We start from the raw sequence: 26,804 nt of genomic DNA on the forward strand, positions 1-26,804 counted from the left end.
ATCAACCATACGTGAATCACGTTTTTACCTGTGATAGGGGACGACAGGCCTTGTCTCATCCTCACAGACAGGCAAAGCAGTTGTCCTTAGGCACAGATCTAGGGTCAGTTTACCTTCACCAAATCCTAACCCCATTAGAGGGGGAAAACATAAAGCTGACCTTAGATGAGTGTCTATGAGAAAGTTCATCCAGAGGGGATGTGACTGCGTACGAATAGCTGTGGCAGGTCCCAAACGATGTGTTATGATGACGTAGTAGATTAACCAGCACTGAACAAAACAGACTGGACTGCATTTTCACAGTGTACAGTAACCTACGATGAGACTATTTGTCGAGGTTTCACACGGCACAGCCATGTATCAGGGGTAAAACACTGTCCGATGCTGAGCCACACACCCAATAACACACAGTAATATTAGTGAGCATCAAAGGTACAACGGTGGGCTTTTATTTTGTGACGAGCACCAGTGTGAGACATCACTGTGTCTGTGTGGACACAACCTTGATCATGCTGACATATGTACTCATCTATGTAGCGTACAACAATGGGATGGACCAACATATAGGCTAAACCTCACCACCACTGACACTCAGGTGCGCATACACACACAGGCATACACACACACAGGCATACACACACACAGGCATACACACACACAGGCATACACACACACACACACACACACACACACACACACACACACACACACACACACACACACACACACACACACACACACACACACACACACACACACACACACACACACACACACACACACACACACACACTTAAAGGGTGTAATGCAATCTTGTCAAGTGGATGGGTTCTGGTCCTATAAAGTTTTTCATTTGAGTTTGATCTAATGATTCTTTATCTAATGTAATCTAAAGTAGACTGTCAGAGTATTGATTGTGCTGTAACACTTTGCCCCGGTTCCGTAAGAGAGCCTTCGTAGACAGAAGTGGTGCTTTAGAAAGCCTCCGTCTGTCAATGGACTAAAAGAAAATTGCATATTTAGTCTCGCTTAAAACTTTGGTTCGTTTCATAACTTCTGTCAGACAGGAAATGGCACTGTGGTCTACGTTTCTGACATAGAGACACGTTCTCTCTATTTCTCTCACACACACCACAACTATAAACACACACACACGTACACTCACAATTTCACATGCTCACTTTTACTCATTCAAAGATGCCATCGATTAAAATAAATAACATGGAACACAATGTTAGAAACAGAATAAATTAATCTGGCCAACATTCTAACTGTGTGATCAGGTAGAGTGCAAAATACATATTCAACCATAATCATAAACAGTCTTATTAAGTACTAAATAACTTTCCTTGAATACACAAAAAGGGGCTCGGACATCAACTGCAATCTAAGGTGCAAATCTACTACAGCGCTACAAAGCTTGGCTACAGTCTTGGCTTCTAACGGTATCCAACAGAGCGTTGTTTCTTGGTTTTTCACAACACCAACAAAACATTGACAAAATGCTTGACCCTGTTTAAAAGTCAGACTCCAATGTAGGGTGTGGCCGACCTATAATGTCCACGGTTTGGAGAGTGTTTAGTGTTGGTTTTACCACGTGTCCAGTTCCTCTGTTAGTGATTGGAGACATGAACATATTCAGAAGAGGGAGTAACAATTACAGAAAGTTCAAACAGAACTGTACTGTATAGAACTCCAATGAATGTTTACGATTAAGAGACAGTGGTCAGGTGGCAGTGTGTGATTGGCCAGCATGTGATTGACCCTGTGATACTCCTCATTAGGTGAGAGGAGCGAGGTGGAAGCTCTGGGGTGAAAGGTAAAGGATCAGCGCTCACAGGACCTGCTCATGTTGCATCTTCTGAAGCATCTCCTGCATCCTCTACAACTACAGAGAGAGAAAGAGGGAAGGAAGAAAGAGAGAGAGGGATTGAGAGTGAAATAGGAAAGAAAAAACTCTTCCAACACAATGTATGTTTCCAGTATGCATCAATCTATAGCATTATATCAATGCAAACCACTATCATACATGGTTGGTTAGGTTACTTTCTAAATGTAATCTATTACAGTTACTTGTTACCTGTACAAAATTGTCATCCATAACGTAAGTTTGTGGATTACCCAAACTCAGTAACATAACCTGATTACTTTCAGTTACTTTTAGATTACTTTTCCTTTAAAATATACTCCAAAAAGACAGAGGGCCAATCAAGCATGTTTCTCAGGGGCAAATGATAGGTGGAACAAACTTGGCTTCACCTGTTTTTTAATGCTGAATTGAATGTAAATTTATTTTTTCACAACATCCTTTCAGAATTTTAAAGTAATCCCAGAAGTAATCATCTACTTTTTCAAAAGTATCTGTATTCTGATTACAATCTGATTAGCTGAACGTACAGTTCATTTTTGTTTTCAATCAGATTACATGTAATCAGTTACTCCCCAACCCTGGTATTATATAATTAGCACATACATTTAATTATCATTTGAATGTCATTAATTAACTGTAATTAACAATTCATACACTCTGGAATGACTGATACACTCTGGAATGAGGGAAAGACAGAGACAGAGAATAGATAGAGAGAGATAGCGAGAGAGATAGCGTGAGGGATGAGAAGGAGAGTGTAAGAAGTATATATGGTGACAATTGTTTTGACATTTTTTTGACACGTCCGCTATGTAATCTCCACTGTGTGATCTCCACTGTGTGATCTCCACTGTGTGATACGCTACCAGCTCTCACAGGCTCGCTTCAGAATTAGAAGTTTGTTCATCGATGCTTCTGAAACGTCACATTTCGAAGTTGTTCCAAATGTCAAATTTAGATGTGTTTAATGTTCAAGATGAAAGTTTAGGCATGAAGTCCATATGGTTGAGATGTGGGGGAAGGTTTGGAATAGGCTTGATTTTAAAAATCAAAATCAACTTTCTATTGTGTGATTTGAACTTGCACCTTTTGGAATCAGAGGATGATGCTTATTGCCGTCTGCCATCCCTGTCCACCATGCCCTAGCAAAACCGAAACCTACTTGAAGGTTACAGTGCTCACCGTTGCCCCTAGTGGCCGGTTTCCACATCATCTCCCAACGTGCTCAGACATGGATGGACGTGGAATACTGACTTGTATCACGGGTGACCTGGCTGGTGATATGCTCTGAGAGGAACAGTAACACCTCACCCTCAGCGTTGAGTAGTTTCCTTTACTTGTGTAGGTCTGTGTGGAACAGGCTGTAGTAGACTTTCCCAAACCAGACAACACACACATACACACAAAAGCATCAGTCAGCAGCATCAATCAGCACATACACTGCGTAAGTGTGATTATGCATCTCTTACCTAACACCATGAGGGTAAAGTCAAACCCCTTCTTCACAGACTTCCTGTGGACCTGGTTGGGGAGGGTGGCAAAACCCAAATACTCTTCCTCCTGGAGGAAACACACACATAGTTAGAAGCAGGTCAACCCCCCCCCCCCCCCCCCCCCCCCCCCCTGAAGGCATGTCTCTCTCCCCTCACTCCCATCACTGCTCTGATTTAATAAAACATGAGAGGAATTCTGGGTATGCCCTACTAACACTGACACTGTGCTGGAGGGCTGAGCTGGGGGAGGAGGGGAGGAGGAGAGCTGAAAGAGTGAATTAGTGATTCCTGCTGTCAGGACTGTAGGAGATACAGCCATCCGCTTCATTAGCTCCTCTACTGTGGAATCTTCCAGAAAGAAGACTAGATGCCCTGCTCTCGCTGTGTCTGTGTTTGTGTGTGCGTGCATGTATGTGGGTGTGCGTGTGTACTTGCTTGTGTGTGGGCATGTGTGTGTGTGTGTGCATACGTACGTGACTGCTCTCCGCTACAATAGGACCCCAGATCGGAGCATACATTGATCTCTGTGAAAGCATCTGTACTTCTGACTCCTGAGTTGCATAAAGACCTGCGTCATCAAATAAAATCTCATTTTATTTGTCACATGCTTCTGAAACAACAGGTGTAGACTAATAGTGAAATGCTTGTTAACGGATCCTCTTCCAACAATGCAAAGTAAAACAAATAGATGAAAAATAAAATAAAAATTGAAATGGTGACACGAGGAATAAATACACAGTGAATAATTAATAACAATGAGGAATACAAATAACATGGCTATATACAGGGAGTACCAGCACTGAGTCGAGGTGCAGGGGTATCAGATAATTGAGGTAGCTATGCATATAGGGGTAAAGTGACTAGGCAACAGGAGAGATAATAGACAGTAGCAGCAGCTTATGTGGCGTGTGTGTGTGTGTGCGTGTGTGTGTGTGGCGTCAGTATGCATGTGTGCACATGTTATGCATGTGGGGGAAAGTGGTGTGTGTGTGTGTGTGTGTGTGTGTGGCGTCAGTATGCATGTGTGCACATGTTATGCATGTGGGGGAAAGTAGTGTGTGTGTGTGTGTGTGTGTGTGTGTGTGTGCGTGCGTGCGTGCGTGCGTGTGTGGCGTCAGTATACATGTGTGCGCATGTTATGTATGTGTGTGTGTGTGTGTGTGTGTGCGCATAGAGAGTTAGTGCAGAAAAGGGTCAATGCAGGTAGTCCGGGTTGCCATTTGATTTAGCCGTCTTGTTTGAACACTATTATGGCTTTTGTTCAGGGTCCTATTGGTTCCAGACTTGGTGCACCGGTACCGCTTGCCATGCGGTAGCAGGGAGAACAGTCTATGGCTTGGGTGGCTGGGGTCGTTTACCATTTTTTGGGCCTTCCTCTGACACCGCCTGGATGGCAGGGAGCTTGGCCCCAGTGATGTACTGGGCCGAACTCACCACCCTCTGCAGCGCCTTGCGGTCGGGTGCCTTGCAGGTGCCGTACGAAGCAATGATGTAGCCAGTCAAGCTGTTCTCAATGGTGCAGCTGTAGAACTTTGAGGGCCCATTCCAAATCCTTTCAGCCTCCTGAGGGGCATGAGGCATCATCGTGCCTTCTTCACAACTGTGTGGCTTGAGGGGCCCCTATGTTGATAGTCAGCGTGGTGGATGTGTTGTTGCCTACCCTCATCACCTGGGGGGTGGTCCGTCAGATAGTCCAGTATCCAGTTGCCGAGGGAGGTGTTCAGTCCAAGGGTCCTGAGTGTAGTGATGAGCTTGGAGGGCACTGTGGTGTTGAACGCTGAGCTGTAGTCAATGAACAGCATTCTGACATAGGTATTAATTTTGTCCAGGTGGATGTTTAAAGGTCTTCCTCGCATCGGCTATGGAGAGCGAGACCACACAGTCGTCCAGAACAGCTAGTGCCTGCATCATGTGGCCGAGGGGTAATAATAAATAGCTAAATGGCTTGGCTGCATTCAAACAACACAGAGATAAGCAGGAGAAGATAGGAGGGGGCCTCCTGTAATCCTGCTAAAAGAACCTGTGTGAAAATGTTGTGTGAAAAAAAGAGAAGAGAGAGGGAGGGGACAGAGAGAGAGAGAGAGTTATTTGAGACAGAGTGGAGGAGTGTGAGTGAGTGCTGCAGTGTTGTGCCGCGTCTACAGTATTGAACAGTAGGTAAGCGTCTAGAATTAGTAGACCAACTCCCTAGGAGAGCAGCGGGGGAGCTAGGCCTGGAGGAGAGTCGGAGGTGGGCGGGGGGATGGGGAACAGAGAGTGGGAGGATAGAGTATAGGGAAAAGGAGAACCTGAGAGGGAGGATAGTGAGAGAATAAGAGAGACCGAGAGAAAAAGAAAGGATAGAAAGGGAGAGGTTGGAAGAGCGAAAGCCCAGCCATTTCAAGCTGCTGTATCTCCTCTGGCAGCGCCGAAAGACAATCATATTAACAGGGGGTTGCTATGACGACAGCTAACGACCATTCAAAATTATCGTGGCCAATTTGACGTGTAAAAAAATGCCCTCAAATCCTGCACACCCAGCTTTCTCTGGGAGCTTGGAGGTTGGCCAACCCTAGATGAGGGAGCTGTAAAATGAGCAGTGAGCACCTTCACAGACAGCAGCTTGTAAATAGACAGCTACCCACACGAAGATAGAGACACCTATAGATACACCTGTCTCTGATCTATGCACAGCTCTGCGTGTGTGTGTGTGTGTGTGTGTGTGTGTCTGATAAAATAAGACAATGCTGTGGTTCCCAGCGTCCTAATTGGGGTCACGGAAATGGTCTTTGCTTTTTTTTCTTTAGTGCCCCAATTGGCTGCTGCTTCCGCCTGCTGCTGTGATAAGATACCAGAAAGGATAAGTGGCACCATGCAGGCGTAATGTGATCATTCATAACAGGACGGAACCATAACATCTAATATTTTCTTCAAAGATGCCATAGAGGACGAAATATTCCTCTTTCCCATATTGAAGAGAACGCTTATTGAATATATTTTTCCAGATGTGGAAATACCATTTCGATTGTAGCCTAATGAAGAAATGACTTATGCAAGTAGATAATTAAATTTCAACAGCACTTTTCTCGTAACACAGACAGGCCGCAGTCATATGGGGCGACAGGCCCGTTATAAAACGGTTATAGCGGTCACTCCGCTGGAGTAATGTGGTGCCTGATCTGAGCATTCCCTCTTGTGCCTGGTGTTGCTTGTTATCTTGGCTGCCGAAACCAGATCTCACAGTCTCTAGCTGGTGTTCGAATACTCATACGGACCGCAACAACCGTACTATTTGTGACATAAATTGAGTATGTAGTGTCATAGTCATAGTATTGATATAGTTAGTGTGCTTAAAGTTCCCAGATGTCGTACTACATTTGCCAAAATACGAAGTATGCATGCAGTGGACACTATTTCCGTGCTTTCAGGGCCCATAATGCAATTCTTCCGAAAATGGGCGTGGCTTCACAAAGTTTTCAGATCTGAATAAAATTGTGGAAAATACGCAGCTGAAGTCCGACGAGAGCAGATACAAATGCGTCGCTTTAACTAATTATGACAAATGTTAACAAATGTTGAGCAATGTAATAAAGTCATTACTTTTCAAATATGTTACGTTACACGTTATGTTGGTTGACAATTTATTAGTTACACTGTCCTTACCGCACAGCATATAATTACAGTGTGTACCGGGTATGTTAGCTACCTACCTACTGTAACGTTAGGCGGCTACTAATACATTGAACTTGCCAGTATATTTACGTCATGCTATCTCACTACCCAACTTGATTATTCTCGCCATTCATAGTTTAGCTAAGTGGTATAGTGGTTCAGGTGTGTTTGTAAACTACTCCGATTTCAGAGCACTCTCGTCTGACTCTGCCAGAGCGCAGAATGACTGATGAATTAATGAACGCTCAACACCAGTTGAATGTGGCCGGTGTCAGTAGATGTCGGCAGGCATTTTTAATTAAGTTGTTGCCAGCAGGACAGTTACTGTTACCGTTGCTCTGGATAACATGAAAACTGCCATAACCAGCTCTGCTAAGGTGAGTAAAATGGTCAGAGTGAGGTGTTCTCTCATTTGTGTCTGGAAGGAGCTAGCCAGTACAGTTAGCCAACGTTACCCAGTTTGCTAAGGTGCTTGACTGCCGAGGTCAGAACACTCGGATCAACCCTACTCCTCGGCCGGTGTGTCCAGTGTGCGTTCTGGCACTCCAGATTGAATTTACAAACACACCCGAAGTCTAGCTAGTAATTTGTTATGCTAACAAGCTAGCAATAAGTTGCCTAGCAACAGCATCAACTTCCGGTAGACAGAGTATGCTCAACTGAAAGGATACCATTTGTTTACAGTATACTAAAATTAACTAATTGTAACAATAAACACAAGAAGAGCGCTATACAACAAACAATCTCTAGGAGCCTTGTTTCTTTCGTCTTGAGACCTCAGTGAATTCAATCTCTCAGAACTGTGTGTAGTTAATGGTTACGGCCGAAGATTGGCAGTCTAATACCACTCCTAAACAAGACGGTGAATGGCTCTGGATACTATTTGACAGGTAGGCTACAGTAGATGGGGCTGTATCTTTACTATGAGAGAGAGAGAGAGCATTTAACACTTTTTGTGGCGACACAATGGTGCTTACAATGAAAAGCTCTTTGAGACCTAGTGAATGTAGGTTAGGCCATTATTGTTGTTCTAGTTGTGACACAGAAAGGAAGTGTTTTGACAGGTACTCAGAGTTGGCCTCTCAGAAATGCCCCTACTCTCCCCTGGGAACGGATATAAATGTTTTCAACAATGACATCAAAGGGACTTTGCCTTAGAACTGTACCGATAAGTTACATAGAACTCAGTCTCTCTCACTCTCTCGCTCTCTCTAACAGTCTGACACACTGTCTCTCTCTATCTCTCTCTCTTACACACACACACACACGTTTGTTTTACTATTCTTGTGGGGACAAAATAATTGATTTCCATTCAAAATCCTATTTTCCCTGAACCTAAACCTAACCCTAACTCTGAACTTTAACCCCAAAACCCTGATACTAATTCTAACCCTAAACCCAGGGTTCCCTAAACTCTGTCCTCGGGACCCCAAGGGGTGCACGTTTTTGTTTTTGCCCTATCACTACACTGCTGATTAAATTAATCAACTAACCATCAAGCTTTGATCATTTGAATCAGGTGTGTAGTGTTTCGGCTGCATGGCCTTCGTCAGGAAGTACAAATGTACGATAATACAAAGTCCTCTTTTGATCAGCTTTTTCCAATCAACCCTGATTTGATGAGGGATTGGTTACAGAATTCATTAGACAACACCAAGTAAGCAATACTATACACATTGAAAAGTGAAATACTGTAGATATGTTATCAAAAATTATAATCTTGACTAGAAGCATCAGAACCCCTTGATAGGTAGTTCTAATCTAGAATATGACTGGGCAAAGTGAATAAGAATAGGAGAGCCATCTATTTTATAGTACACGAGAACACAGCAAACATGGACCACAACAGTCTAAACATAGCTGAGGGCAATAGAGCAATATGTCCACTAGATGACAGCAAAGGGACCTCTCACGACCCTACAGGAAAGGTGAGAAATCCATATCTTCATTTAAACCAGGGTATTTAGTGGCCTGTAGTTTGTAAATCCAAAAACGTTCTCTTTGGTTTAGCTGTTTAAATATATTTTTTTAAGATGGTCCCCTTTTCTAATTGAGGCCTGGAACATGATCGATACCCACAGCTTGAAGGGAGGCAGGGTCGCCATGGTGTAAGGACATGTAGTACCTTGCCATGGGGTAGTCTTCATTTCCTGTCTGTATGGCGTACTTATGTTCTGCTAAGCAGTCATGATCCACCCAACGTAGAACGTCTTACACTGTGGACATTCCAATCTGTAGATGACATGAGTGGTTTTGCAGTTATTGAAATGCTTGACCATTTGAGAAGCTGTTTCAGCAAAACACTTTTTCTGTGCAATATTTCTGCAGTGGTCGCACTGGTTGCATTTAAACGAGCCCATGGGTTTGTGGTCTTGCCAAGTTTTTTTTAGAGTCACCAGGAAGATAGCTGTGGACGAATTTGTCATTTAGGGTAGGACATCTCAAAGATTATGACTGGTGACTCAGGAAAGACTTGGCGTAGTAGCGTATCACATTGAATGATTCCCCAAATATTTTCAGTGTTTTTTTAAAATGTTCTCTTCTTCAAATCAAATCCAATTTTATTTTTCACATACACATGGTTAGCAGATGTTAATGTGAGTGTAGCGAATGTCATCTATGTCATCTAACAATTTCACAACAACTACCTTATACACACAAGTGTAAAGGAATGAATAAGAATATGTACAGATGAATATATGGATAAGCGATGGCCGAACGGCATAAGCAAGATGCAGTAGATGGTATAGTATATAAAGTATATACATATGAGTACAGTATATACATATGAGATGAGTAATGTAGGGTATGTAAACATTATATAAAGTGGCATTGTTTAAAGTGATACATTTATTACATCCAATTTTTAATTGTTAAAGTGGCAAGAGATTTGAGTCAGTATGTTGGCAGCAGCCACTCAATGTTAGTGATGGCTGTTTAACAGTCTGATGGCCTTGAGATAGAAGCTGTTTTTCAGTCTCTCGGTCCCAGCATTGATGCACCTGTACTGACCTCGCTTTCTGGATGATAGCGGGGTGAACAGGCAGTGGCTCGGGTGGTTGTTGTCCTTGATGATCTTTTTGGCCTTCCTGTGACATCAAGGTGGTGTAGGTGTCCTGGAGGGCAGGTAGTTTGCCCCCGGTGATGCGTTGTGCAGACCTCACTACCCTCTGGAGAGCCTTACGGTTGTGGGCAGGGCAGTTGCCGTACCAGGCAGTGATACAGCCCAACAGGATGCTCTCGATTGTGCATCTGTAAAAGTTTGAGTGCTTTTGGTGACAAACTGAATTTCTTCAGCCTCCTGAGGTTGAAGAGGTGCTGTGGTGCCTTCAGCGTAGGCTGTCTGTGTGGATGGACCATGTCAGTTTGTCCGTGATGGTACGCCGAGGAACTTAAAACTTTCCACCGTCTCCACTACTGTCCTGTCGATGTGGATAGGGGGGTGCTCCCTCTGCTGTTTCCTGCAGTCCACAATCATCTCCTTTGTTTTGTTGACATTGGGTGAGAGGTTATTTTCCTGACACCACACTCTGAGGGCCCTCACCTCCTCCTTGTAGGCCAACTCGTCGTTGTTGGTAATCAAGCCTACCACTGTAGTGTCGTCTGCAAACTTGATGATTGAGTTGGAGGCGTGCATGGCCACGCAGTCATGGGTGAACAGGGAGTACAGGAGAGGGCTGAGAACGCACCCTTGTGGGGGTGGGTTAGGGCAGTGTGATTGCAATTGCGTCGTCTGTGGACCTATTGGGGCGGTAAGCAAATTGGAGTGGGTCTAGGGTCTCAGGTAGGGTGGAGGTGATATGATCCTCTCAAAGCACTTCAAGATGACTGTAGTGAGTGCTATGGGGCGATAGTCGTTTAGCTCAGTTACCATAGCTTTCTTGGGAACAGGAACAACGGTGGCCCTCTTGAAGCATGTGGGAACAGCAGACTGGTATAGGGATTGATTGAATATGTCCGTAAACACTTTCAGTTTCGCGCAAATGCAGCCATCAATCCACAGTTTCTGTTTGGGGAAGGTTTTAATAGTTGCCAAGGGTACAACATCACCGATGCACTTGCTAATAAACTCGCTCACCGAATCAGCATATACATCAATGTTGTTGTCCGACACTATCTGGAACATATCCCAGTCCACGTGATCGAAGCAATCTTGAAGCGTTGAATCAGATTGGTCAGACCAGCGTTGAACTAACCTGAGCACGGACGTTTCCTGTTTTAGTTTCTGTCTATAGCCTGGGAGCAACAAAATGGAGTCGTGATCAGATTTGCCGAAATGAGGTCGAGGGGGGGCTTTGTATGCGTTGTGGAAGTTAGAGTGACAATGATCCAGAATTTTGCCAGCTCGGGTTGCGCATTCGATATGCTGATAAAATTTAGGGAGACTTGTTTTCAGATTTGCCTTGTTAAAATCCCCAGCTACAATAAATGCAGCTTCAGGATATGAAGTTCTTTCAGGGCGGTCGAGGTGTCTGCTTGGGGGAGATATACACAACTGCACAACTACACAACTGTGATTATAATTTAAGAGGATTATCTTGGTAGATAATGTGGTCGGCATTTGATTGTAAGGAATTCTAGGTCAGGTGAACAAAAGGATTTAAGTTCCTGTATGTTGATATGATCACAACACGACTCGTTAATCATAAGGCATACACCGCCACCCTTCTTCTTATCAGAGAGATGTTTGTTTCTGTCGGCGCGATGCGTGGAGAAACCAGAAACCGACTCTGATAAAGTATCCCAAGTGAGCCATGTTACCGTGAAACAGAGAATATTACAATCTCTGATGTCTCTCTGGAAGGTAACCCTTGTTCGGATTTCGTCTACCTTGTTGTCAAGAGACTGGACATTGGCGAGTAGTATACTCGGGAGCGCTGGGCGATGTGTCTGTCTACGGAGCCTGACCAGAAGACCGTTCCGTCTGCCTTGTTTTGGGTCGCCTGCTGGGATTCGATCCATTGTCCTGGGTGGTGGACCCAACAAAGGATCTGCTTCAGGAAGTCATATTCCTGGTCGTAATATTATATTCAATAGTTCTTCCCGACTGAATCTAATAAGACTTAAGATTTCCTGGGGTAACAGTGTAAGAAATAATACATTAAAAAAAAACTAAATACTGCATAGTTTCCTAAGAACGCGAAGCGAGGCGGCCATCTCTGTCGGCGCCGGATGTAGTGCTGTATTCATTTTTTAAATATATTTGGGGTATTTTACAGCCTTTTCCCCCCCAAATTCGATCTTGTCTCATCGCTGCAACTCCCCAACGGGCTCGGGAGGCGAAGATCGAGTCATTTCGGGACAAACCGCGCTTCTTAACCCCCCCCCCTCCCCCCCCCGGCTTCACCCGGAAGCCAGCAGCACCAATGTGTCGGAGGAAACACTGTTCATCTTGATACAATAGTAGCTAAGACGGGGAGAAGTATGTCCATATAAAGCACTGCTCTGCCTTCTTAACAACACTATCAACAAGGCAGATCCTACAGGCGATAGTTTTGTCGCATCTTGACTGCTGTTCAGTCGTGTAGTCAGGTGCCACAAAAAAGGACTTTTGCAATTGGAATAAGCTCAGAACAGGGCACACGCCTGGCCCTTGGATGTACACAGAGAGCTAATATTAATTATATGCATGTCAATCTCTCCTGGCTCAAAGTGGAAGAGAGATTGACTTCATCACTACTTGTATTTATGAGAGGTATTGACTTGTTGAATGCACCGAGCTATCTGTCTAAACTACTGGCACACAGCTCGGACACCCAGGACCTGCCACAAGAGGTCTCTTCACGGTCCCTAAGTTCAGAACAGACTATGGGAGGCGCACAGTACTACATAGAGCCATGACTACGTGGAACTATATTCTACATCAAGTTACTGATGCAATCAGTAAAATTAGATTTAAAAAAAACAGATCAAAACACCTTATGGAACAGCGGGGACTGTGAAGCAACACAAACAGGCACAGACACATGCATACACACACATACACACAATAACATACGCACTATACACACATATACACATGGATTTAGTGCTGTAGATATGTGGTTGTGGTGGAGTAGGGGCCTAAGGGAACACAGTGTGTTGGGAAATCTGTGAATGTATTGTATTGTTTTTTAAATTGTATAAACTTCCTTAATTATGCTGGACCTCATGAAGAGAAATCTGTGAATGTATTGTAATGTTTTAAAAATGTAAATTTTCTGGATTTGTTTTTTCATTCTGTCTGTCATAGTTGAAGTGTACCTATGATGAAAATTACAGGCCTCTCTCATCTTTTTAAGTGGGAGAAAATGCACAATTGGTGGCTGACTAAATATTTTTTTGCCCCACTGTAATCTGGTCAAATAACTTGTTTTTAGAAGGATCCTAAATTAAGTCATTTTCCCATTTACCTAAGTACAAACCAGCAGATGAAGGGCTATAGCAAGGTCCCATGGCACATTCTTTTACTTGTTTAAAAACGCAGTCCTGAAAGACAGATACAGTGGTTGTCACGCCCTGGCCACAGAGAGGCTTTTTATTCTCTATTTTGGTTAGGCCAGGGTGTGACTAGGGTGGGCATTCTATGTTATTTTTTTCTATGTTTTTGTATTTCTTTGTTTTTGGCCTGGTATGGTTCTCAATCAGGGACATCTGTCTGTCGTTGTCTCTGATTGAGAACCATACTTAGGTAGCCTTTTCCCACCTGTGTTCTGTGGGTAATTATTTTTCTGTGTGTGTTTGTGTGCACCTCGGTTGTGTCACGGTCTTTGCTGTTTACCTGTTTGTTTTTTGGTTGTTTCGGTTTCACTTTCATTAAAAGATGTGGAACTACATGCATGCTGCGCCTTGGTCAATTTATGACAGGGAGTTTGAGGATAGCGAGTGTGACAGTGGCAAGAAAAAGTATGCGAACTCTGACCTGGATTTCTACATTGGTCATAAAATATGATCTAATCTTCATCTAAGTCACAACAATAGACAAACACAGTCTGCTAAAACTAATAACACACAAACAATTATACGTTTTCATGTCTTCATTGAACACGCCGTGTAAACATTCACAGTGCAGGGTGGGAAAAGTATGTGAATCTTTGGATTTAATAACTGGTTGACCCTCCTTTGGCAGCAATAACCTCAACCAAACGTTTTCTTTAGTTGCGTATCAGACCTGCACAACAGTCAGGAGGAATTTTGGACCATTCCTCTTTATAAAACTGTTTCAGTTCAGCAATATTCTTGGAAGATCTGGTGTGAACCGCTCTCGAGGTCATGCCACAGCATCTCAATCGGGTTGAGGTCAGGACTCTGACTGGGCCACTCCAGAAGGCATATTTTCTTCTGTTGAAGCCATTCTGTTGTTGATTTACTTCTGTGTTTTGGGTCGTTGTCCTGTTGCATCACCCAACTTCTGTTGAGCTTCAATTGGTGGACAGATAGCCTTCTACATTCTCCTGCAAAATGTCTTGATAAACATGGGAATTCATTTTTCTGTCAATGATAGCAAGCTATCCAGGCCCTGAGGCAGCAAAGCAGCCCCAAACCATGATGCTCCATCCACTATATTTTACAGTTGGGATGAGGTTTTGATTGATGTCTCGCAAGGCTTCCGGCCCAGACGGCATCCCTAGCCGCATCCTCAAACATATTCAATCAATCCCTTTCCCAATCTGCTGGTCCCACATGCTTCAAGAGGGCCATTGCTGTTCCTGTTCCCAAGAAAGCTAAGGTAACTGAGCTAAATGACTATCGCCCCATAGCACTCACTTCCGTCATCATGAAGTGCTTTGAGATACTAGTCAAGGATCATATCACCTCCACCCTACCTGACACCCTAGACCCACTCCAATTTGCTTACCACCCCAATAGGTCCACAGACGACACAATCACAATCACACTGCCCTAACCCATCTGGACAAGAGGAATACCTATGTAAGAATGCTGTTAATCTGACTACAGCTCAGCATTTAACACCATAGTACCCTCCAAACTCATCATTAAGCTCGAGACCCTGGGTCTTGATCCCGCCCTGTGCAACTGGGTCCTGGACTTTCTGACGGACCGCCCCTAGGTGGTGAGGGTAGAAAACAACATCTCCACTTTGCTGATCCTAAACACTTGGGCCCCACAAAGGTGTGTTCTCAGCCCTCTCCTGTACTCCCTGTTCACCCATGACTGTGTGGCCATGCACACCTCCAACTCAATCATCAAGTTTGCAGACAACACTACAGTGGTAGGCTTGATTACCAACAACGACGAGACGGCCTACAGGGAGGAGGTGTGGGCCCTCGGAGTGTGGTGTCAAGAAAATAAACTTATACTCAACGTCAACAAAACAAAGGATGTGATTGTGGACTTCAGGAAACAGTAGAAGGAGCACCCCCCTATCCACACCGACGGGACAGTAGTGGAGAAGGTGGAAAGTTTTAAGTTCCTCGGCGTACACATCACGGACAAACTGACATGGTCCACCCACACAGACAGCGTAGTGAAGAAGACGCAACAGTGCCTCCTCAACCTCAGAAGGCTGAAGAAATTTGGCTTGTCACCAAAAACACTCACAAACTTGTATCGCCACCTGGTACGGCAACTGCTCCTCCCACGGCTCTCCAGAGGGTAGTGAGGTCTGCACAACGCATCACCGGGGGCAAACTATCTGCACTCCAGGACACCTACACCACCCGATGTCACAGGAAGGCCAAACAGTTTATCAAGGACAACAACCACCCGAGCCACTGCCTGTTCACCCCACAATCATCCTGAAGGCGAGGTCAGTACAGGTGCATCAATGCTGGGACCGAGAGACTGAAAAACAGCTTCTATCTCAAGGCCATCAGACTGTTAAACAGCCATCACTAACATTGAGTGGCTGCTGCCAACATACTGACTCAAATCTCTAGCCACTTAATAATAAAAAAATGGATGTAATAAATGTATCACAAGTCACTTTAAACAATGCCACTTTATGTAATGTTTGCATACCATACATTACTCATCTCATATGTATATACTGTACTCAATACCATCTACTGCATCTTGCCTATGCCGTTCGGCCATCGCTCATCCATATATTCATGTGTACATATTCTTATTCATTCCATTACACTTGTGTGTATAAGGTGGTTGTGAAATTGTTCGATTACTTGTTAGATATTACTGCATGGTCGGAACTAGAAGCACAAGCATTTCGCTACACTCGCATTAACATCCGCTAACCATGTGTATGTGACCACTAAAATTTGATTTGATTTGATGTTGGTGTGCTGTGCCTTTTTTTTCTACACATAGTGTTGTGTGTTCCTTCCAAACAACACAACTTTAGTTTCATCTGTCCACAGAATATTTTGCCAGTAGCGCTGTGGAACATCCAGGTCCTCTTTTGCAAACTTCAGACGTGCAACAATGTTTATTTTGGACAGCAGTGGCTTCTTCCGTGGTGTCCTCGCATGAACACCATTCTTGTTTAGTGTTTTACTTATCGTAGACCCGTCAACAGAGATGTTAGCATGATCCAGAGATTTTTGTAAGTCTTTAGCTGACACTCTAGGATTCTTCTTAACCTCATTGAGCATTCTGCGCTGTGCTCTTGCAGTCATCTTTGCAGGACAGCCACTCCTAGGGAAAGTAGCAACAGTTTGTCTTACCGTGGATTGATGAAGATAAAGGCTTTTAGAGATACTTTTGACACCCTTTCCAGCTTTATGCAAGTCAACAATTCTTAATCTTAGGTCTTCTGAGATCTCTTTTGTTTGAGGCATGGTTCACAGCAAGCAACGCTTCATGTGCATAGCAATCTCGTCTCATTAATTGGACTCCAGGTTAGCTGACTCCTGACTCCAATTAGCTTTTGGAGAAGTCATTAGCCTAGAGTTTCCCATACTTTTTCTTGCAAATGTATGTCCATTCAGTCAGTGAAACAATCAATTCTGTAGGAGGCATCTCAGTCTCAGACCGGGTACTCAAGAAATGGTGGATAGCTGCCAATCCTTGAACAAATCAAATCAAATTGTATTTGTCACTGGCTCCGAATACAAATATCAAAAAAAATATCAATAGCAAAGCTATATACAGGGGTTACCAGTACAGAGTCAATGTGCGTGGGCACCAGTTAGTTGAGGTAATTGAAGTAATGTGTACATGTCGGTAGAGTTAGTGACCATGCATAGATAATAAACAGAGTATAGCAGCAGTGTGAAATGGGGGTGGGCAATGAACCTTTTCTGGGTTGCCATTTGATTAGCTATTCAAGAGTCGTATGGCTTGGGGGTAGAAGCTGTCGAGAAGTCTTTCAGACCTAGACTTGGTGCTCCGATACCGCTTGCCATGTGGTAACAGAGAGAACAGTCTATGACTAGGGTGACTGGAGTCTTTGACAATTTTTAGGGCCTTCCTCTGACATCGCCTGGTATAGAGGTCCTGGATGAAAGGAAGCTTGGCCCCAGTGATGGGCCATTCGCATGACCTTCTTTAGTGCCTTGCGGTCAGAGGCCGAGCAGTTGCAATACCAGGCAGTGATGCAACCAGTCAGGATTCTCCTGCTGTATAACTTTTGAGGATCTGAGGACCCATGCCAAATCTATTCAGTCTCCTGATGGGGAATGGGTATTGTCGTGCCCTCTTCACGACTGTCTTGGTGTGCTTGGACCACGATAGTGTGTTGGTGATGTGGACACCAAGGAACTTGAAGCTCTTAACCTGCTCGACTACAGCCACATGGATGAGAATGGGGGCCTGCTCGGTCCTCCTTTTCCTGTCGTCCACAATCATCTCCTTTGTCTTGATCACGTTGAGGGAGAGGTTGTTGTCCTGGAACCACACGGTCAGGTCTCTGACCTCCTCCCTATTTGCTGTCTCATCGTTGTCGGTGATCAGCAAACTTAATGATGGTGTTGGAGTCGTGCCTGACCATGCAGTCATGAGTGAACAGGGAGTACAGGAGGGGGCTGAGCACGCACCCCTGAGGATCCCCGTGTTGAGGATCAGCGTGACGGATGTGTTGTTACCTACCCATACCACCTGGGGGCTGCGCGTCAGGAAGTCCAGGATCCAGTTGCAGATGGAGGTTTTTAGTCCCAGGGTCCTTAGCTTAGTGATGAGCTTTGAGGGCACTCTGGTGTTGAATGCTGAGCTGTAGTCAATGAATAGCATTCTCAAATAGGTGTTCCTTTTGTCCAGTTGTGAAAGGGCAGAGTGGAGTGCAACAGAGATTGCATCATCTGTGGATCTGTTGCTGCGGTATGCAAATTGGAGTGGGTCTAGGAATTCTGGGATAATGGTGTTGATGTGAGCCATGACCAGCCTTTCAAAGCATTTCATGGCTACAGACGTGAGTGCTATGGGTCAGTAGTCAATTATGCAGGTTACCTTAGTGTTCTTGGGCACAGGGACTATGGTGTTCTGCTTGAAACATGTTGGTATTACAGACTCAGACAGGGAGAGGTTGAAAATGTCAGTGAAGACACTTGCCAGTTGGTCAGCACATGCTCGGAGTACATGTCCTGGTTGACCTTTTTAAAGGTCTTACTCTCATCGGTTACAGAGAGCGTGATCACACGGTTGTCCGGAACAGCCGATGCTCTCATGCATGTTTCAGTGTTACTTGCCTCGAAGTGAGCATAGAAGTAATTTAGCTCATCTGGTAGGCTTGTGTCACTGGGCAGCTCGCTGCTGTGCTTCCCTTTGTAGTCTGTAATAGTTTTTAACCCTGCCACATCCGACGAGCATCAGAGCCAGTGTAGTACAATTCAATCTTAGTCCTGTATTGATGCTTTGCCTGTTTGATGGTTCATCGGAGGGCATAGCAGGATTTCTTGTAAACTTCCGGGTTAGAGTCCCTCTCCTTGAAAGGGGCAGCTCTACCCTTTAGCTCAGTGCGGTTGTTGCCTGTAATCCATGGCTTCCGGTTGGGGACGACATCATCGATGCTCTTATTGATTAAGCCAGTGACTGATGTGGTGTACTCCTCAATGCCATCAGAAGAATCCCGGAACATTTTCCAGTCTGTGCTAGCAAAACAGTCCTGTAGCTTAGCATCTGCTTCAACTGAATGCCTTTTAATTGACCGAGTCACTGCTTTCTGCTTTAGTTTTTGCTTGTAAGCAGGAATCAGGAGGATATAATTATGGTCAGATTTTCCACATGGAGGGCGAGGGATATCTTTGTATGCGTCTCTGTGTATGGAGTAAAGGTGGTCTAGAGTTGTTTTTACTTTTGTTCATGTTCATTGGTGGTGTATAGAGGCCACATCCATGGTGACTAAAAATGAAGCTGTACCTATATTGTTAAATTCCTTAATTTTGTTCAAATTGTCTCCATTTGAACTTCCATTCATCTTTTTCAACTGGTACCAGGGGACCTTCAGGCGAGTCTTGTGAGGCCTGTGGGCATCCTAGAGCAAAACAACGGACATGTACGTGTCCTTTGGTCTCACCTTTCCACAGAGGGGTATTAGTGTGTTGCCCAAACTGTTCGGATGCTACAGACAGAAGTTGGCAAATCGGCTGTACCGACTTCAGATGAGTTCCAAGACGCTTGTTGGGGTTGTAGAACTTTCCATAATAGTTTTTAGGCCAAACAGTTCAGACGTTACAGATGATTTTGTAAGAAGACCAATTTTCGGGATGTATCATGATCTGACAAATACCGCTCTAGCTCTGCCACCTTTCACCGCAGATGCAGAAGTGCGACATCGGCAGATGGGGTGAATTCAGATGCTAGGGGGTTAAACTAAAATCCAATGACATGGTGAATGAATTGTGTTGTTGATTTCACATTAGTGAAATCAAATGTGAATCAAAACTAGACGTTGGACTGATTGATGTCTGTGCCTTTTCTGGCATGGTGTGAAATCCTGCCTACACACTACTACTACTACTACTACTACTACTACTACTACTAATTCTACTTCTGCTACTATTACTACCAAGAAGCCTTGGTACCACAAACTCTATGGCTGGTACTTCTTTGTCTTGTTGTGGTTTTACTGGTATAAAGTTTGTGGATGTCACAGCTCAGTGGTCAATAACAAATACACACAGAAACACAGCAGTGGCAAGCAGACCCCAACTCATGTGAGGTTGACAAATAGCTGAGAATCAGAATCCGGGAACTTTCATTGCATTTTAACAATGCTGACAGAAGTCTTGATGGTCATGTGTGGCTCAATTGGTAAGAGCACGGGGCTACCAATGCTGGGGCTGTGCGTTTTGAGTCCCCCTGAAGCCATTCAAAAATGTACGCACTCACTGTACTGTGAGTCGATTAAGATACGAGTGTTTGCTTCATGGTATATATTTATACTACATTGGTGTTGCACTATTCAACAATGGTTATAGGAATGGGCAGCAGGGGAGCAGTGATGGGGGTCAGGGTGCTAAAGTATTACTTCCTGTGGTCACAAACAGGTTACAGGGTGGGGGTGGTCATACACAATGAAGCACACGCATACACACACACAAATACACAAGACATGGGTGCTTAGAGCAATATTGCCCTTTACTCTCTGAGAGGGGTCACTGGATCTCACTCAGCCCCTCTCAAAGCCCAAAACAACTCAGAGGGAATTTATTTAACATTTATTCACACTTTGGGGTAAGTTGAGCCAAAGGGGTAAGTTGATCCACCCTTGTTTATAGGAAACCATACACGAGAGCCTGGCACCCCTGTCTGGACGTATTAACTGTGTCTGTGAGTACCTGTGTGTATGCATGTGTGTATGCATGTGTGCGTAAGTGCGGCCCTGGTCAAAAGTAGTGCCCTATATAAGGAATCTGGTGCCATTTGGGCGCAGGCTATGTATGGATGAGTTTGTGCTACAGTTGGGGTGGGGTAAATTGAGCCACCTTTTGACAGTTAATACGTCCAGACAGGTGTGCAGGGGTGCCAGGTGCAGGGGTGCCAGGCTCTCGTGTATGGTTTCCTATAAAAATGTATCATTTGACCAAATATTTAGCAAGAGGTCATCATTGAATGGAGTCTGTGATGGAAGAATCCACAAGGAAAAAGTGGAAAGCAAGTTAGGTCCAAAAAAACAGATTTCCACAAAGTTGAATGAATGTATAGAGGTTTCATAAAGTAGATCATTTTAATTTAAGATTGTTCTATACATCAGTTGGGGTCTCTATAAGCTTCAATATGAGGTCCTCAACCTAGCATAAAAGTGAATCCTTGTAGCTATGTGGGCTAAAATAGTTATAATTTTACCTTGGGGTAAATTGAGACAATGGCCATGAGGTAAACACTGCCAATGGTAAGTTGAGTTTTATTTGACCTTTATTTAACTAGGCAAGTCAGTTAATTAAGAACAAACTCTTTTTTTCAATGACGGCCTAGGAATAGTGGGTTAACAGCCTGTTCAGGGGCAGAATGACAGATTTGTACCTTGTCAGCTCGGGGATTTGAACTTGCAAACTTTCGGTTACGAGTACAACGCTCTAACCACTACCCTGCCTCCCCATAAATGTAAGTGCTTTCTTCCTAGGTGTAGTGCAAAACATTATCACTGGGATATGAGGTTCCAACAGGGCCTGGCCAATGTTAAAAGTGTTGAAAAAAGTACAAAGTGTTTGTATGGTGTTAAGCCTGTGTTAAAAGATGCTTAAAACAGGTTAAAACCTGTTGACGGGTGAGGGTTCCCTTTTGGGAACGACCCCTCCCACGTTCAGCTGGAATATGGCGCATGGAACGCAAAAATATTCTTAGAAATATTTAACCTCCACACATTAACAAGTCCAATACCTCAAATGAAAGATAAACACCTTGTTCATCTACCCAGCATGTCAGATTTTTTAAATGTTTTACGGCGAAAACACACCACATATTTATATTAGACCACCACCAAGACAAGAGGCAGCCATTTTGTCCCAGAAAATATAAAATTATAAAAGCAGGATTAAAAAAGAAATCATTCACTAACCTTTTGAAAATCTTCATCAGATGACAGTACTAGGACATGTTACACAGTACATTTTTTTTTCTCAATAATATGCCATTTATATCTATAAATGTCCATTTACATTGAATTCATGTTCAGAAAATACTGAAAAATGTCCGCAGAAAATATAGATAGCGCCGCAAGATAACGTAAATAGACATCATAAACTTTGACTAAATATACATGTTCTACATATAGTTAGAAAGATACACTGCTTCTTAATGCAATCGCTTTGTTACATTTCTTTTTAACGTTACAGAAATCGCTCACTATTCAATATTCTGAGACGGCGCTCAGACATAAGCAATATTTCTCCGCTATGTTGGAGTCAACGGAAACACACAATTTCAGCATAAATATTCCCTTACCTTTGAAGGTCTTCGTTCAGAATGTACTGGAAGGGTTCATACTTACCCAAAACATTGTTTGGTTTCAAGTCTTGTGTCTTTGTATTAGCATCTGCTAACAATATGAGCTGAAATGCACCCAAAATGTCCTCTGGTCCGGAAAAGTTGCACATCAAAACTTCAAAATTACATATTATATGTCGACTAAACAGGTCAAACTAAGTGCAGAATCAAGCTTTAGGATGTTCTAAACGTACAAAACTATTTTCAATTCAACCGGTCATTGTTAGTTCTCCTCCGGAGTGCTGGAACAAAGGAATGGATGGGACCAATTCGCGCCCTAACGCACAGGTATTTTCTCGCGACACGCACTCAATTCACTCCCATAGGGCCAAAACTCGCGGGATTTGAACGGGATTTGAACGCTCTACTGAATGAGGACATCTAGTGGAAGACATAGAAAGTGTCCCCAGATCCATAGCTGGTTGGGAAGGGTGGGGGCGATCACGTCAAAGTTGCCCCAACTTTCATGATCCCAAAACTAGTTTGGAAGAATGCCTGCCCTGTGAGTTCTGCTATACTTACAGACATAATTCCAACGGTTTTAGAAGCTTTAGAGTGTTTTCTATCAAATAATAATTATTATATGCATATATTAGCAATTTTGGACAGATTTTTTTTCAGTTTACTATGGGCACGCAATTCCTCCAAAGGGGGCAGTATTCTGCCTAGCCTTATTAAAAGACAAAACAGAGGTTATGATTGTGTTGGATTGTGTTTGGGAAATAAAGATAGACATGGTTTCAAAAAGGTTGTGGTAATATTTCATTCGGTACAGAAATTTGTAGGAGACTGACCTCTACAGGATCGGTAGGTCCGCCATGGGACTGTTGAGCTAACATAGGCTAATGCGATTACCATGAGGTCGTAAGTAACAAGAACATTTCCCAGGACATAGACATATCTGATATTGGCAGAAATCTTAAATTCTTGTTAATCTAACCGCATTGTCCAATTTACAGTAGCTATTACAGTGAAAGAATACCATGCTATTGTTTGAGGAGAGTGCACAGTTATGAACTTGAAAAGTTATTAAGGCACATTTGGGCAGTCTTGATGCAACATTTTGAACAGAAATCCAATGGTTCATTTGATCAGTCTAAAACTTTGCACACACACTGCTGCTATCTAGTGGCCAAAATCTAAATTTCCCCTGGGCTGGAATAATACATTATGGAATAATACATTTCAAAGATGATGGTACAAAAAAATACAAAAAAACATGTTTTTTTCTTTGTATTATCTTTTCCCAGATCTAATGTGTTATATTCTCCTACATTCCTTTCACATTTCCACAAACTTCAAAGTGTTTCCTTTCAAATGGTATCAAGAATATGCATATCCTTGCTCCAGGTCCTAAGCTAGATTTGGGTATGTCATTTTAGGCGAAAATTGGACACAAGGGGCGGATCTTTAAGATTAACTCTGACCAGCAGCACAATTTACTCCAATTTACCGCTAAGTGGCAAGAGACCACTTTTTTTGGGACAAGCTAGGTTTTCAAAACTGTAATGTTGACATGAATTCTCATTATTACCGGAGATACAAAACATCCTGAAATATATTTTGATATCTTTGTTAGATAGAATACTCTATTTCCCTTGACGGAGTGATCCTGAATGTAATGTTTTTTTAAACTTACCCCACTGTCCACTACTTACTGTTTGTGTTGGGATGTGACATGTAGGTCAAAGCAAATGTAGTCTCCTTTCCCCTACCTTTCATATTCCTCCTACCAGACCTCACATTCCATATTCTATGTTCTATATTCCATTAGTAGGCTGATAATGAAAAGGTACAGGAAATTACATCACTGCCATAGAGGAAGTGTGGTGGTCTGCCAGTAACAACAGGGTTATTTTTGTTTGTTCAATTTAATGTGAGGATATTGTACTACCTACTATAATCTTCCTCTGTTTTAATTTAGCTGAAGTACACCCTTAGAAAAAAGGTGCTATCTAGAACCTAAAAGGGTTATTCGGCTATCCCCGTAGGAGAACCTTTTGAAGAACCCTTTTTGGTTTTAGGTATAACCCTTTTGGGTTACATGTAGAACCCTCTGTGTAGAACAAAAAGGGTTGTACCTGGAACCAAAAAGTGCTATCCTATGGGGACAGCCGAAGAACCATTTTGGAGCCCTTTTTTCTAACAGTGTAAGATTGTCGTCACTTTCCCCAATGACATCACATTTACATTTGAGTCATTTAGCAGGTGCTCTTATCACTAATATATGTGACTTATAGGATCAATTAGGGTGAAGAGCTTTTCTCAAGGGCACATCGTACATTTTTTGTTCACCTAGTCAGGTCTGGGATTTTGAACCAGGACCTTTCAGTTACTGGCCCAACGCTCTTAACCAATACTTGCCTCCCACCTTCCCTAAGAAGCATGGAACCTGATATTTTGTGATGCGTATGATATTTTTGGTGTTCAATTGGTCACGTAAAGTGTTATTGTTCAGAAGGTCCCTGGTTCCAGCATTGGTCGGGACAGAGACGGAGCCTACTCTGTTACACAACACATAGCCTACTCACATGCATGTGTGTGTTATACTCACATGTGTGTAGTGTATACACTTGTGTACAGTAAGTGTGAGTGAACATTCTCTGAGTGTTTCCTCCATACAGACTGAGCTATAACCCAGGGTCACACAATGACTTTAGCTGGGAAATGGGTTACCTCAGAAAAGCCAGTTTTCTAGCCCACACACGCATACAGTAGCCCATCAAGTACCTTATGTATTTTCCCATTCAGCGCCCCACTGCCGAGCAGCCTAACTCGCTGCAGGAAGCGTTTATTGTTCTCAAAAAGCTATTTCTCCACAGCTGAGGAACAATTGCGGAAGACGAGGGTAAAAGGGTTTGTCACGATTGTCTTCGGGTGAAAGAGAGGAGGACCAAAATGCAGCGTGATGATTATCCATATTTAATAGGAAACTTAAACAATGAACAAAAACAACAAACCGACAAAAATGAACGAAGACGAAACAGTCCCGTAACGTGAACTAACACTGGAACACTGGAAACAGGAACAATCACCCACAAAATACCCAAAGAATATGGCTGCCTAAATATGGTTCCCAATCAGAGACAACAATAATTGAGAACCAATCTAGGCAACAATAGACTTACAAAAACACCTAGATAGGAAACACCCCCATAAACATACAAAACCCCTAGACAAGACAAAACACATACATCACCCATGTCACACCCTGAACTAACCAAAATAACAAAGAAAACAAAGAATACTAAGGTCAGGGTGTGACAGGGTTAGAGAGAACAAGGAGGAAAACATTACTGTTATTTTTGTTGTTGTTGTGCAGACTGATGTATAGGAAAGGGAGCAGGAGCAATGGTGTGCTGGTGGTCAAATCAGAGTGTTCCTCTCAGTACATTCCTTTTTTTCTCCAAACCCAGAGGATGAGAGTTACTCTGCTCCCACTGGTTAAGGGTTTTTATTTTTTCATTTTACCATAACTGTTAGTTGTTTGTTTTTGAAAGATTGATCTTATTATCGGTCTGGTATGAGTAAACAAGAAAGAGTAGATAAGAGGGTGAGGGTGGGACAGGGGGAGTGGGCGTGACACTCATTCGTAACTCTATCTTAATCTTCACATAGTCTTCTCAAAATGACTAATCTGATATGAGTGTTCAGAGGAGGGAGGGTACAGGAGAGAGGATAGAGGGAGGGGGAAGGGAGAGAGAGGTAGAGAGAAATGGAGAGAGAGAGCGAGAGAGAGAGAGAGAAATGCAGCTGGGTCTGGTGACTGTGTTATCTCTCTGATTGCTCTTAATGGGGCCTGGAAACTGTGTAGTTCCGAGGAGGAAATGTGCTGATCGGACGATAGGAAGGGGAGGAAAATGGCTCCAGAAAATCATAACAGGCCAGGAACATGAGGAGAAACAGCTAGTGGAGACCAGGGGGGGGTTGTTCAAATAATGGTGGAACCCAGCGGGAGAAAGTAGACTATCTATAGTGGCTCACAGATTATTCCGTTTGTGTAATGACTGTAACTCAGAGACGAACACGCCCAAAGTAACCCGTCAGGCCGGGTGGTAAACTAAGCTGTGAGCTGGTTTAACGCATCCTGGTGTAGCGCAACAGTGTGGGTTTACCCCATGCCTTTTTTCTGACTGTCAATAATGTTAGGCCGAAATTCAATTCGAGGCTCGTTGTAGAGCACTTCACGCGTGAAGATCATTTCAGATTGAGCCGCCATCTGCCGTGTTAACAGTGAATGCGATCTCCTTCGAATGTGCCTTGAAAAGGCGCATTGTCAACAGCACTCTACAACACACCTTGGATGGAATCCCAGCCTTCGTCTTACCCCTCCGGACAGGCCCGCTGCTATTAAGACAATCAAGGCAAACCCCTAGAGGCCTACTGGCCACTTAGGTCTTAGAGAACCACTTGGGCTAACCCACGCTCGCTATCAAGATGACCGACTAAACTTTTCCATGAGATAGCAT

At 43.5% G+C, this 26,804-nt stretch overlaps 1 long non-coding RNA gene across 2 annotated transcripts; it reads right to left on the reverse strand.

Moving 5' to 3' along the window:
- Window positions 1-428: 428 nt before the first annotated feature.
- Window positions 429-25,396, reverse strand: LOC118945340 (uncharacterized). Of its 2 annotated transcripts, none has more exons than XR_005040502.2 (3): window positions 25,066-25,396; window positions 3,340-3,430; window positions 429-1,888 (listed from the first exon to the last, which is right to left on the reverse strand). It is a non-coding gene; the product is annotated as an uncharacterized LOC118945340 (long non-coding RNA). The 2 variants fall into 2 exon arrangements; XR_016493367.1 differs by lacking the exon at window positions 25,066-25,396 and adding an exon at window positions 3,053-3,241 and having other exon boundaries at window positions 1,164-1,888; window positions 3,340-3,474.
- Window positions 25,397-26,804: the final 1,408 nt, after the last annotated feature.

Source organism: Oncorhynchus mykiss, chromosome 29 (assembly GCF_057628025.1).
Source record: "Oncorhynchus mykiss isolate SJ-2025 chromosome 29, ASM5762802v1, whole genome shotgun sequence".
Lineage (NCBI taxonomy): Eukaryota > Metazoa > Chordata > Actinopteri > Salmoniformes > Salmonidae > Oncorhynchus > Oncorhynchus mykiss.